The sequence below is a fragment of the Poecilia formosa genome, unplaced genomic scaffold, assembly GCF_000485575.1.
Source record: "Poecilia formosa unplaced genomic scaffold, Poecilia_formosa-5.1.2 Scaffold206, whole genome shotgun sequence".
Lineage (NCBI taxonomy): Eukaryota > Metazoa > Chordata > Actinopteri > Cyprinodontiformes > Poeciliidae > Poecilia > Poecilia formosa.
Window position 1 is genome coordinate 349,653 of NW_006800145.1, and position 14,437 is coordinate 364,089.

The window sequence follows — 14,437 nt, forward strand, 5'->3', positions numbered from 1 at the left end:
TTTTCTTCTTCTTCTTTTTTCCCCCCTCTCTGGTCCATAAAATTCTGCATCCCAGTGCCGCCCAGGGTCCAAGGTTTAGAGGGATGATAAAAATGGAGATTTTGAGGATAGCTTTCCGTGCCCAGGGGAGAGGTGACAAGATTGAAATGTGTATAGAGCTGTCCCAGTCAGCTGTGATGAGGGATGGATGCTCACTCTCGCTGAGGTCTGAGCGGATGAAACATAAAGCCACCTTAGGATTGCTGATGGAGGGCTGATTGATGGTCTAGTTAGCCTCATCGTCATTCATCATGCCGACGGAGAAAAAAATTGCGATCTATCAAATCCACTGGTTCGTATTCAGATTAACTTGTTCTTTATTCTTTTCCCACATAGTCTGATTTGTTAGGTTGTTAAAAAAAATGTGCTACCCACATTATGTTTAAGTAATTTAAAATAAGACATAACTGTAGGATGTAGAAAGAGTGTAATGAGATCTATATTAAAACAATACAGTACTTAGTTTTATGAAATCTGCCATGTGTTGCGCCATCTAGCTGCTGTTTTGTTGCAAGTTATTCTAATATAAAGTGAGTGCATTTAGCTTGACACAACATATCCACGTTTGAGACTCTTATTTCGAAAAAGCACAGGATGCAATTCTTGATTTTTTACGTAGACGTCAATAGCATGAATCCAACTGCTGCTGTTTAACATTCAGAATACAAAACAGTGCAATATTAATGTCATTCCAACAGATAGTGCTTCGCAACCAAAGGTTAATGAACGCAACTCAAAGTAATCGCCTGCATAAACAAAACCTGCAAGCATCCTATTTGTCAGTCAGTATAACTTAGGAACCTTACACAGCCCCATGCAAAGAAAACATTGTTTTAAAGACAATAATAGGATATTTAAGAAAAGAAAAATGCCAATTATTGCGTTAAATACTACAATTCAATACAACACATTACAACACCACTGTGTGTTTAGTAAAGATATGACAAGCACTCAGGTTTGAAAGATGTTATTTTCAAAGGGATCGTGAACTACCGGTGTCCACTTTATGTAACAATAGAAATCTAGCCAATACTGATTGATCTTATTCAATGTTCAATTTCCTTCTGTTTAAGTACAATGATGTAGCTCAGCCACCAGGCCGACAGGCTGTGGCAAGAAAACTTTGTCTTATTTTATGCCAATTCTGTGCCTGCAATATAACGCTAGAAAAAAAATTCTAACAAACCCGGTCCAATCAGACAGAACGATGAACTACGCTGCATGAACGATGTTTTTACACTGATATTTCACCAAACTGAGACTTTCCACTACATTTCCACTTCCAATCCAATCTGATTGTTGTGCATATGAGAAACATATACTTGGGGATTATCAGAAACTATATTTTAGTGGGCCCACTTTGCACATGGCTTTCTATACTGATGATTTTTTGGCATTTTTATCCATGCCTTTCTCACTTTGTCCTGGTTGCTTCTATTAAAGCTTTGGGCAGAGATTGCTACCATCATCACTTATATGATTGGCACAAGGAAGCAGAACCCGTGATACAGTCCGTGTGGAATTCACTTGTGTTTTTTTTTTTTTTCAGAGCAAAATAAATGTTCAACTTAAAAATTAATAAACATTTTATTGCGTTCTTTATTTTTAGTTATCGTGATATATTTTCAGGGGTTAAAGAGGATAAACACGTTGTATGAACGCTGCCAACTATCTGTTGGATTTCCTCGTGAAACGAGAAGATGTCATCACCCAGACAGTTTTTGGGAGGTTATTCAGTTTTTCCTAATAACTTCACTGCAGTTGTTTGCTCTCTGTCATCATCATTTGACGTATTTGAGCATTTGTCAAAGCTCCGTGTTGTCAAGACACAGGAACCTACCTCTTCTGTATAAAACATTGGTTTATCTAAAATAGTATAATTCTCAGTGCACTCCTGTGGTTTCATAGCACCATTCAGTGCTTCAGCCCCTGACTTAAAAATGTAATTCCTGTCCTGTTTCCAAAGTCCAACCTTGCAGCTCCAACACTCCCCCGCCCCCACCTCCCGTTTCCAATCCCAACATGCAGGCCGTGCAGTTGGTCAAATTGCCTAAACCCAGAGTGATTGTAATTTCTGAAGAGGTTGCTGAGTGGTGCTCTGAAGGAGGGTGTGGGGAGGGGAGAGCGGTAATGGCACTGAGCAATAAGCAAGAGCTGGAAGCTAGAAGGGACGGGTGAGGAGCACGGGTGCAAAGAGGGTTGATGTTAAGTGCTCCTGTGGAGGGGCTGGACTGTCCCTCAGCACTGGTCACAACAGTGCTCGCTCTGGCCTGATCTCATATAAAACAATTACCCTTTCACCTGTACAGGCTCATTGTAACACCCACCACCAAACTACCATCATCTCCACTCACAGTCAAAGTTTAAGCAAAAGAGGAAGATGTTAGAAGGAGAGGGAGTGTGGACACAAAAAGCCCCAAAGTCTGGACCCTATATGGTAAGTTATCTCTTGACATTGTTGGGAGTTGGCTTTTAGAGCTTTCAGCCACACCTCTCAAGTCAAAAATGGAATAAGACTTAAATATAGCACACTGTGCAAGCTCACCATGATAAACTTATGACAATCCATGTGTCACACCCAGTGTTGCCACAGCTACCTTGAAAACGTACTGATGACCGATTCTTTAAAAAAAGTTACTTATTTACTTACTACTTGATTCCAAATGTAACTAAGTTAGATTGTAAGTTACTTTATTAGTTACATTCATTAACTGTGGACAACATGAAACATGAAAATGGCAACCAGGAGGGTCAACCATATTAAAAGGGCAGCATTTCCTGTACTACACCCCATCTGGTCGGTGGCTTGGACAGATAACTGCAATCTGTCTACTGGTTTAGAAAAAGTAACGTGTTATATTACCCGTTACTGAAAAAAAGTGGTGATATTGGAGTAACCCTAACCCTGACCCAGAAGTTGTCAGACTGCAGAGTTTGCTGCTGAATCTGAACACAGGTTTGACAGAGAGCTTGGTCCAATGGTCGTCAGCACCAGAACATCAGCCGTCCCCCAACATACGTCACAGCTCATATGCAGCGTTTATGCTGATGTGTTTAGTTTGTGCCAAATATGGAGCTCTACATTACAGCCGAAAAGCTCTACTTTCACATCATAGGCAGAAGGAAAATCAAGTTCAACTTAATTAATCATTAGTCATTAATAAAGGGCATTTTAAAAGCAGCACCCAGCTTAAATCCAGTGGAAGCATCAAGGGTGTACTTAGTTTTTCACAGTTAGATTTTTTTTTTAAAGAGAAAGGTAATAAATGTATGATATCTGATGTTTATTTTACATCTGAGGTTAAAGTTAAATTTCATATGCTTTTTATTACACTCTTGTATTTAAAATCCCCAAAATAAGAGACTGTATGTATCTTCTGTTCGTACTAAGATTGACAACTTATAAACTTTTTTTTGGTTAAGAAAAGTTGCAGACTTTAGAAGAAGTCATTGTTCTATATGATATAATATTCCTTGAGATCAACGTAATTCACATATGTGGGGCTCTGTGACTTAGTCAATGTGAACTGCAGTTTCTTATTTCCTTCCCAAGGTTAGATCCCTGTTCGGGAAATATTTCTTGTAGTGCATTACAGTCACAAAAACACATAGCTTGACAAATCCCATCTGGAGGAACTACACAGGCTAGTTTATGTGATTCAAACTACACTGAAGGGAACGTGTTTGTCTGGCATTTCTGTGATGGCTTAAAATTAATTTTACTGGAGAACATAAGCTCAAACATTACCAACCCAAATAAAAACACTGGTTTTAACCTTTAAATATTCATATGGGTGCACATGTGTGCACCTGCTGAGTTCTCCATCAAGCTGAAGCTTAGTAGATCAGGCATTGTCTTAACTAATGAGAAAATCTGTTTTTATTTTTTTATTATTTTTTTTTTTTTGGTTTGATTGTTTTTTGTTTTTGTTTTTAATTAAGTTTGAGCATATTTGTCCCTGAATTAGTTGACTCTACATCAATAATTAAATAATATGCAAGTAGCTTTGAGCAAACAAACTGTAAAAATTTAGCTCTTCCCAGAACTTATGGATGAATTTTCTTCTATCTAGCCTCCTTCCGTCTTTTTTCTGACAACTTAGCTTTTATCGAGACAATGCTTCTAAAGCAGACAAGAAAATTGACTTTAGCAGGGCAATATCCTTTTGGCAATTGTCTGTGAAAACTAAACTAGCCACAACATTGAATCTACTTTTAGCATTTATACATGGTGTACTTTAATAAGTTTTATGGTTCTATGATTCTAGATGTTAGTAATGACAAGCGCTGCAGCTTGCAAAAGTGAGGATTTTATGTTGTAGATTGAGACAAAAAAGTGGGTAATTGAGAAGTGGGAGGAAAATGTTACATAGGGTCACATTGTTTTTACAAAAAAAAAAGGTCTAAACCATCCCACCTGGAGAAGAATTAGGTTGAATACATGGCAAAAACCATAACACTGTTGTTACATTTGAGTCAACAATTCAAAAACAATTTCTTGGCAAAATGAAGACTGGCCAACTTCAAACGCCCATAAAAATTATGTGCATTTACATTGAGAGTTGTGGTTTAAATGCAACAATTTGCATTTAAACCACAAAGAAGAAAACAAGAAACAAAACATGGAGAGGTGGTTTACGGTGAAAAGCAAATAAGATTTCACTTATCTACACATTGCCTAATTTACGCTGCAAGATTTTAATGACAATTTCTGTCCCAATTGTCCCAAGAGTCTTATCAGGTTGGCTCTTAAGATGATCTCAAGAGATATTCGTGATCTGTGTGGTGCTAAGAGTGATGTGGTTCTCACTGAAGAACATCGGGACTGCTCCGATCTAAAATATTCAACATTGGATTGTCTTTGCCCGATGTAGCAGCATGTGGAGAATGCAGCCTGTTGATTGTAGCTAATCTGAAAGCAGACATTTGAACGTCGGTGAGTGAAATCCGTTAATGTGTGGTGTGTTGCTCCTGCCATGTGGTTGTACACCACACACCGGACAACCGAACCTGTTATACCTAATATTCTTTAGTTATTTTTATTTTTTTTTATCGTCATGTGTGGGGTCTCCTAGGTTTGGAACATTGGCTGACAATTTTAAAATCTTCTCGTGTGAACCAGGCACAAGACCAGATGTGTGGAAGGAACAAAAAATACTTCTCTTGTTGACGGATTCCTCACCGGAGCTGTGACTCTCTGCAGCTCCTCCAAAGTTACCATAGCAGCTCTCGGTTGCTTTTCCAGGTTAATGCACTCCTTGCGATGCGTTATGGTAATGTAGAAGCTAAATTTCCTTCTTCTTCTTCACAGGTATGCAGAACTCTATGTTTGTCTATCGCATAAAATACATAGAAAATCCAAAGTTTAGCTTCTCTGGAAAACCAACCAAACTGAACAGGACAAAACTGAACTTGGTTTCAGTTGTGTGGATCTGCCAGTATTTCCAAAATAATGTACATTTTTGTTCAAATACTCCCCCCACGCCCTCCAAAAAATAGGTTTTTGTGCACTTGCATTTCATCCACACCTGCATGATCATTTTAAAAGCGTACCATCCCCTAGTTTTCAGTGCCAATGTCATAGAGATGCAGAAAATCCTCCACGAGCGACGCCTGTACAGTACACACAGATGCATATATTTGTATGCGGGCGCGTGCATGTCCAGCTGAGTGTGCGCCGGCTCACAATGTGGTGCTCACACATCGTCCTGTCAGGGGGTCTGTGCAGCTAATCTTTATGCACTCTGTGACCTCCTCACTGCAAACCCTGCTAAATATATTATTCCCCTGGGCCTTTCATTGCTGCTTGGTGTCAGAAATCAATATGTATGAGGCGCGTAGATGGGAATTTCTAATAGATCTCTGCGGCCCCGCGCTGCTCTTCAATATCTGCCTTGGACTATTAGTGCCGGCTCAGTGGCGGTGAAATAACCGAGATAATCTTTTAAGGTACCTTCCTTAAGGTGGAACCGCAACTGCGGCTTTGCATCTTCCTCCTAAGTGGAGGTGGGTTATTGTTTTTGGCGGCCGCCTGATGAAAATGTCTAAATGAAACTAAACCGCTTGATCTTAAAGAGTTTTTAGATTATTAGTATTTTATTTTTTTTTAAATTCAAGCATAAAAAAAAAATTGATGCCTACATTTGAAAATGTAAAAACAAAAAAAGCACAAAAAAAGAGAGAGAGAGAGATGTCCAAAAATAAATAAATAAATAAATAAATAAATAAATAAATAAATAAATAAATGTTTATGCTTCTTCCATGAAGGATTCTCAGCGGTTTTTGCGGGGATGTGTTGCGTGAGGGGGTGTCTGGAACGCCACGGTGCTAATTGCCCAGATTCTTAATGCGGGGATGATTTGCTGCAGCACTTAACAGCAGCAACCTGACTCCCCCCAACCACCGCCACTACCAACCACCACCTTCACCCTCCCCACCACGCCGAGGAGGAGAAGAGGAGATATCCGGCGTCGGCAGGCAGTTAGGAGATTGGTGGGGGAGGTAAAGGTGGGGAGAGGGTGGGGATTGGCGGTTGGCTCAGACAGCATGTGGTCTCCAGGGAGGGAGAGAGGCTGAAATTATTCTACGGTCACAGCCTGCTCCCCGCTCCACCCCCGCGCACCATCATCCACCCTCTCCATCTCTCAGCGAGGACCTCGGTGTATAATCCTTAGCACTCGCCTGGCTCGTATATCTGCCGTCCCTGAGACAAAGGTTATATCTCTTTTTTTTTTTTTCCTGCAGGAGCTCTGACTGGAGACCACATACCTCTGCCCGATTATCAGCACATCATCAGCACCTGTAGTGCAGAATTAATTACGGGGAGATTTCGTCCAGAAGCGAACTATCAAATTGTTGACAGATCGTAAAAAGACAAGCCTGCCCGATTTCAGCCCACCACCACCACCACCTTCAATGAGATGCATGAAATTCCAGTCATCCACAAATGGCTTTCCTCCCTTCCTCCTTACAGGTGAAGCATTACATGCCCGCCGCTCTGCGCGCTGCCAGAAAACGAGAATAATTATTCCCTCTCTCCCGCTCCAGTCTCTCCTTGGCTCAGTCATTACCTAATCCCCGGTGCAGCCAATTCATTTCAATTGTGCGGCTGGAAATTATTAAGAGATATTTGAATGTAATGCGGCGCTGCCGCCTGTGTAAGTCAGAGGTTTGTGGAGGCTTGGGTCTCATTAAACTTTGTTGGTGACCCATCGAGGTGGGTTAAAGCAGGAGGATGAATAGAATACGACGTGGAAAAATGGCAAGATGGGAAATAGACAATGAATTGAAAATTGCAGAAAAGATTTAAAATGTAAAATCTCTTGTTTGGGAGGGGAGGATAGGGGGTTCTTCGATGGACCATGACTAAGTTTTGGTACGGCGTGGTCATGATATTTTGCCTCCAATATGCAGAAACGCTCTGTAACACACAGCCCTTCCTCATGCTGCTCGCCTGGATAATTACATCCCTCAGGTACAGCTACACAGGGATACGCCGCACACGCGCTGCCACCGGGGGCACTGCGCCAGAGAGAGCAGACGGCAGCCATTCAGGGGGCAGGGAGGGAATAAAAGAGACAGAGGAGGTGGAGGAGTGATGTTGATGACGTGTGTGTGTGTGTGTGTGGGCTTGTGGCGGTGTAGGAAAATATCAGGAAGGTTGAAGCAGGGGGGTGGGTGGGGGTAGGCTTCTAGGAGACAGGCGTCACGGCAGGCTTGCGTTCTAATTACGCAAGGTCTCCCACAGCCATTAGGAGCTGTCAGGAACAAGAAGGGACCCAACCAGCCGATAAAGAACAGGAGTCCACTGCAAGCCACCAAAGACTGAGAGCGAACAAGCTGTGCGGGCACCCTGCGTGTGGCTTTTAAGCTTTGACTTGTTTGCATGTTTGGTTCAGCGTTTAGAGAGCTATAAGAGAGCCTGGACTAATGAGAAAAAAAAACAAAAAAAAAAAAAAAAACTTGCCAGTGACATTGAAGGTTATTAGAAATAAACATGCTGAGCTGTGTAACATATTAACCCTATTTAAGGTATTTTTTTTATTTTTGAACATGTATTTTTAAGGTTAGCGAAACATCTAGATCAGTGAAGCTTTACGTTTATGAAAATGAGATCTGAAGATTTTATATGGGATAAGCTAAGCATTATTTTTTTTTTCTTTTGTTCTCACAAATTCGTAATGAATATTGTTATCAAATCTTTGGTCTGTTAGCAAATGTACAAACAAGTCTGGCTTTGAAGCGTGGTTTTAATAACGTTTTTAAAAAGCACATAAAAGAAAGAGAAAACGCTGCAACTTCTGCTTTGCTTGCATTTTTGAGGATGGCATTGCAGGGCGCTCCGATTGGCTAGCATTGGATAACACAAATTATTTCTGACAAATTTCTGGAGCATTAAAGCCCAATTAGAGCCTCAAAACCGTTTCTGTTGTGCGATTTAATATATAGTGTTCTCAATTTTCCTTAAAAGCAACACTTTGAAGGAGGTATTCATTTAAGCAAGGTTAAATGAAAAAATGAATATATCAAAAGGATGAAGCAAATCAAGTCTAACTGCCTGCCTTATGCTTCATGTGATGTCACTAGAGTCATTTTCACGTGGAACCTTGTTTTTGGGTGGGTAGATTTTATTTCTTATTTAATAACATTGTGTGACACAACAGCAAAGCAAAAATGGTCACAACATGTTCTGCAGCTAGCAAACTAGCTAAGCTGAGCTTGACTGACTTTATTTTTCTGATTTCTCAAAACACAAACTCTAAAACCAAGAATCATTGTTAAAAATGCCAAACCAGGTTTAACTGATCCAATTATTACTTTTTTTTTTCTTGATTGGTTCTTACGTACCCTTTATTCCAAATCAACTTCAACAAATGAAATGTTATAAAACTTAGGATCTCTGATACTTTTTTTTTTCAGCTTTTCCCATTAAACTAGAAGTCCATCTTAAACAAGGTGAGTCTAATCTGGTGCTGAGGTGAGTGTCCATGTCATGTCTGTCTGCGTTTGGTCCCCTTGTCCCAGTATCTGGCAGAACGAGGCCTGTCAGGTTCTTCCCTCCACTGTCAGACCTTGGACGGGGTGACATTCTGAAATGTGGCAACCTGCCAAGTAAAGGTTTCAAGATTTGCTTAACCAATACTGAACCGGACTCCTCTGTCCGTGCAACAGTTTTACAAAATCCAGAATAAAGCTGGCTTCAAGGGACCTTCGCATTTGATAGCGATTTACAATCGGGACTGGACTGTATGTAAAAATGAAGAAAACCAAGTCTTACCAGTAAAGACATTTAAGGAGTGTGTTCTTGTTGAGTTTTGTTTCTCTGTGTTGGTGTGATGGGTTTGGTTTCAAAAATGATCGTTTTTGGCCTCCCAAAATAAGCGGATCCTTGCGGACGGCCAGCTTAAATGACAAATACGTTTAATCTCGCCTCTGCGTGGACGGGGTCTGAACAGAGACGGCTCTTTGTGAATCTGTGCTGAAGTGGTGCAGGAAGAATTAGACTTACGTCACACCTGCTTGTCTTCCAGCCCATCGCAGCTGCTCTGGCAAAAACCCACCACATGCACACACACTTGCACACACGCACACACACTCACACTTCCCTCTCTTTGCCTCTCCCTTGTGCCTTCCCCTTTAAAGAGGCACGCGGGTGACTGCGTTCCACTTGACGTGTGCCTGTGTTCTCACCTTAGAGACAGAGGATGGGCACGGTTACAGGCTTTGATGGCTTAATTATTGCTGTGGAAACAGGACTGGTTACAGAGGGAGGCAGGGGGAGCCAGGGTGGTGTGAGAGTGCAAGCAGCTCTTATAAGCTCGTGAGGATTTTCAGTTTGAAGCCGGAATGGCAGTGAGATCACAAAAAGGCATCCTAAATCTTTGCTTTTTGTGATATGAAATTTAAATACCGATTTTTAATCGCAAAAAAACAAAAAGGGGGAGATTTATTACGTGCTTTTATTCCTTCTGTACTAAAAATATCAGGACCTGCTGTGTAGCAACAGGTGAAGTTAAAAACAATTCCAGATATAACACTTAGNCCCCTCTCTGGTCCATAAAATTCTGCATCCCAGTGCCGCCCAGGGTCCAAGGTTTAGAGGGATGATAAAAATGGAGATTTTGAGGATAGCTTTCCGTGCCCAGGGGAGAGGTGACAAGATTGAAATGTGTATAGAGCTGTCCCAGTCAGCTGTGATGAGGGATGGATGCTCACTCTCGCTGAGGTCTGAGCGGATGAAACATAAAGCCACCTTAGGATTGCTGATGGAGGGCTGATTGATGGTCTAGTTAGCCTCATCGTCATTCATCATGCCGACGGAGAAAAAAAATTGCGATCTATCAAATCCACTGGTTCGTATTCAGATTAACTTGTTCTTTATTCTTTTCCCACATAGTCTGATTTGTTAGGTTGTTAAAAAAAATGTGCTACCCACATTATGTTTAAGTAATTTAAAATAAGACATAACTGTAGGATGTAGAAAGAGTGTAATGAGATCTATATTAAAACAATACAGTACTTAGTTTTATGAAATCTGCCATGTGTTGCGCCATCTAGCTGCTGTTTTGTTGCAAGTTATTCTAATATAAAGTGAGTGCATTTAGCTTGACACAACATATCCACGTTTGAGACTCTTATTTCGAAAAAGCACAGGATGCAATTCTTGATTTTTTTACGTAGACGTCAATAGCATGAATCCAACTGCTGCTGTTTAACATTCAGAATACAAAGCAGTGCAATATTACTGTCATTCCAACAGATAGTGCTTCGCAACCAAAGGTTAATGAACGCAACTCAAAGTAATCGCCTGCATAAACAAAACCTGCAAGCATCCTATTTGTCAGTCAGTATAACTTAGGAACCTTACACAGCCCCATGCAAAGAAAACATTGTTTCAAAGACAATAATAGGATATTTAAGAAAAGAAAAATGCCAATTATTGCGTTAAATACTACAATTCAATACAACACATTACAACACCACTGTGTGTTTAGTAAAGATGTGACAAGCACTCAGGTTTGAAAGATGTTATTTTCAAAGGGATCGTGAACTACCGGTGTCCACTTTATGTAACAATAGAAATCTAGCCAATACTGATTGATCTTATTCAATGTTCAATTTCCTTCTGTTTAAGTACAATGATGTAGCTCATCCACCAGGCCGACAGGCTGTGGCAAGAAAACTTTGTCTTATTTTATGCCAATTCTGTGCCTGCAATATAACGCTAGAAAAAAAATTCTAACAAACCCGGTCCAATCAGACAGAACGATGAACTACGCTGCATGAACGATGTTTTTACACTGATATTTCACCAAACTGAGACTTTCCACTACATTTCCACTTCCAATCCAATCTGATTGTTGTGCATATGAGAAACAAATACTTGGGGATTATCAGAAACTATATTTTAGTGGGCCCACTTTGCACATGGCTTTCTATACTGATGATTTTTTGGCATTTTTATCCATGCCTTTCTCACTTTGTCCTGGTTGCTTCTATTAAAGCTTTGGGCAGAGATTGCTACCATCATCACTTATATGATTGGCACAAGGAAGCAGAACCCGTGATACAGTCCGTGTGGAATTCACTTGTGTTTTTTTTTTTTTTCAGAGCAAAATAAATGTTCAACTTAAAAATTAATAAACATTTTATTGCGTTCTTTATTTTTAGTTATCGTGATATATTTTCAGGGGTTAAAGAGGATAAACACGTTGTATGAACGCTGCCAACTATCTGTTGGATTTCCTCGTGAAACGAGAAGATGTCATCACCCAGACAGTTTTTGGGAGGTTATTCAGTTTTTCCTAATAACTTCACTGCAGTTGTTTGCTCTCTGTCATCATCATTTGACGTATTTGAGCATTTGTCAAAGCTCCGTGTTGTCAAGACACAGGAACCTACCTCTTCTGTATAAAACATTGGTTTATCTAAAATAGTATAATTCTCAGTGCACTCCTGTGGTTTCATAGCACCATTCAGTGCTTCAGCCCCTGACTTAAAAATGTAATTCCTGTCCTGTTTCCAAAGTCCAACCTTGCAGCTCCAACACTCCCCCGCCCCCACCTCCCGTTTCCAATCCCAACATGCAGGCCGTGCAGTTGGTCAAATTGCCTAAACCCAGAGTGATTGTAATTTCTGAAGAGGTTGCTGAGTGGTGCTCTGAAGGAGGGTGTGGGGAGGGGAGAGCGGTAATGGCACTGAGCAATAAGCAAGAGCTGGAAGCTAGAAGGGACGGGTGAGGAGCACGGGTGCAAAGAGGGTTGATGTTAAGTGCTCCTGTGGAGGGGCTGGACTGTCCCTCAGCACTGGTCACAACAGTGCTCGCTCTGGCCTGATCTCATATAAAACAATTACCCTTTCACCTGTACAGGCTCATTGTAACACCCACCACCAAACTACCATCATCTCCACTCACAGTCAAAGTTTAAGCAAAAGAGGAAGATGTTAGAAGGAGAGGGAGTGTGGACACAAAAAGCCCCAAAGTCTGGACCCTATATGGTAAGTTATCTCTTGACATTGTTGGGAGTTGGCTTTTAGAGCTTTCAGCCACACCTCTCAAGTCAAAAATGGAATAAGACTTAAATATAGCACACTGTGCAAGCTCACCATGATAAACTTATGACAATCCATGTGTCACACCCAGTGTTGCCACAGCTACCTTGAAAACGTACTGATGACCGATTCTTTAAAAAAAGTTACTTATTTACTTACTACTTGATTCCAAATGTAACTAAGTTAGATTGTAAGTTACTTTATTAGTTACATTCATTAACTGTGGACAACATGAAACATGAAAATGGCAACCAGGAGGGTCAACCATATTAAAAGGGCAGCATTTCCTGTACTACACCCCATCTGGTCGGTGGCTTGGACAGATAACTGCAATCTGTCTACTGGTTTAGAAAAAGTAACGTGTTATATTACCCGTTACTGAAAAAAAGTGGTGATATTGGAGTAACCCTAACCCTGACCCAGAAGTTGTCAGACTGCAGAGTTTGCTGCTGAATCTGAACACAGGTTTGACAGAGAGCTTGGTCCAATGGTCGTCAGCACCAGAACATCAGCCGTCCCCCAACATACGTCACAGCTCATATGCAGCGTTTATGCTGATGTGTTTAGTTTGTGCCAAATATGGAGCTCTACATTACAGCCGAAAAGCTCTACTTTCACATCATAGGCAGAAGGAAAATCAAGTTCAACTTAATTAATCATTAGTCATTAATAAAGGGCATTTTAAAAGCAGCACCCAGCTTAAATCCAGTGGAAGCATCAAGGGTGTACTTAGTTTTTCACAGTTAGATTTTTTTTTTAAAGAGAAAGGTAATAAATGTATGATATCTGATGTTTATTTTACATCTGAGGTTAAAGTTAAATTTCATATGCTTTTTATTACACTCTTGTATTTAAAATCCCCAAAATAAGAGACTGTATGTATCTTCTGTTCGTACTAAGATTGACAACTTATAAACTTTTTTTTGGTTAAGAAAAGTTGCAGACTTTAGAAGAAGTCATTGTTCTATATGATATAATATTCCTTGAGATCAACGTAATTCACATATGTGGGGCTCTGTGACTTAGTCAATGTGAACTGCAGTTTCTTATTTCCTTCCCAAGGTTAGATCCCTGTTCGGGAAATATTTCTTGTAGTGCATTACAGTCACAAAAACACATAGCTTGACAAATCCCATCTGGAGGAACTACACAGGCTAGTTTATGTGATTCAAACTACACTGAAGGGAACGTGTTTGTCTGGCATTTCTGTGATGGCTTAAAATTAATTTTACTGGAGAACATAAGCTCAAACATTACCAACCCAAATAAAAACACTGGTTTTAACCTTTAAATATTCATATGGGTGCACATGTGTGCACCTGCTGAGTTCTCCATCAAGCTGAAGCTTAGTAGATCAGGCATTGTCTTAACTAATGAGAAAATCTGTTTTTATTTTTTTATTATTTTTTTTTTTTTGGTTTGATTGTTTTTTGTTTTTGTTTTTAATTAAGTTTGAGCATATTTGTCCCTGAATTAGTTGACTCTACATCAATAATTAAATAATATGCAAGTAGCTTTGAGCAAACAAACTGTAAAAATTTAGCTCTTCCCAGAACTTATGGATGAATTTTCTTCTATCTAGCCTCCTTCCGTCTTTTTTCTGACAACTTAGCTTTTATCGAGACAATGCTTCTAAAGCAGACAAGAAAATTGACTTTAGCAGGGCAATATCCTTTTGGCAATTGTCTGTGAAAACTAAACTAGCCACAACATTGAATCTACTTTTAGCATTTATACATGGTGTACTTTAATAAGTTTTATGGTTCTATGATTCTAGATGTTAGTAATGACAAGCGCTGCAGCTTGCAAAAGTGAGGATTTTATGTTGTAGATTGAGACAAAAAAG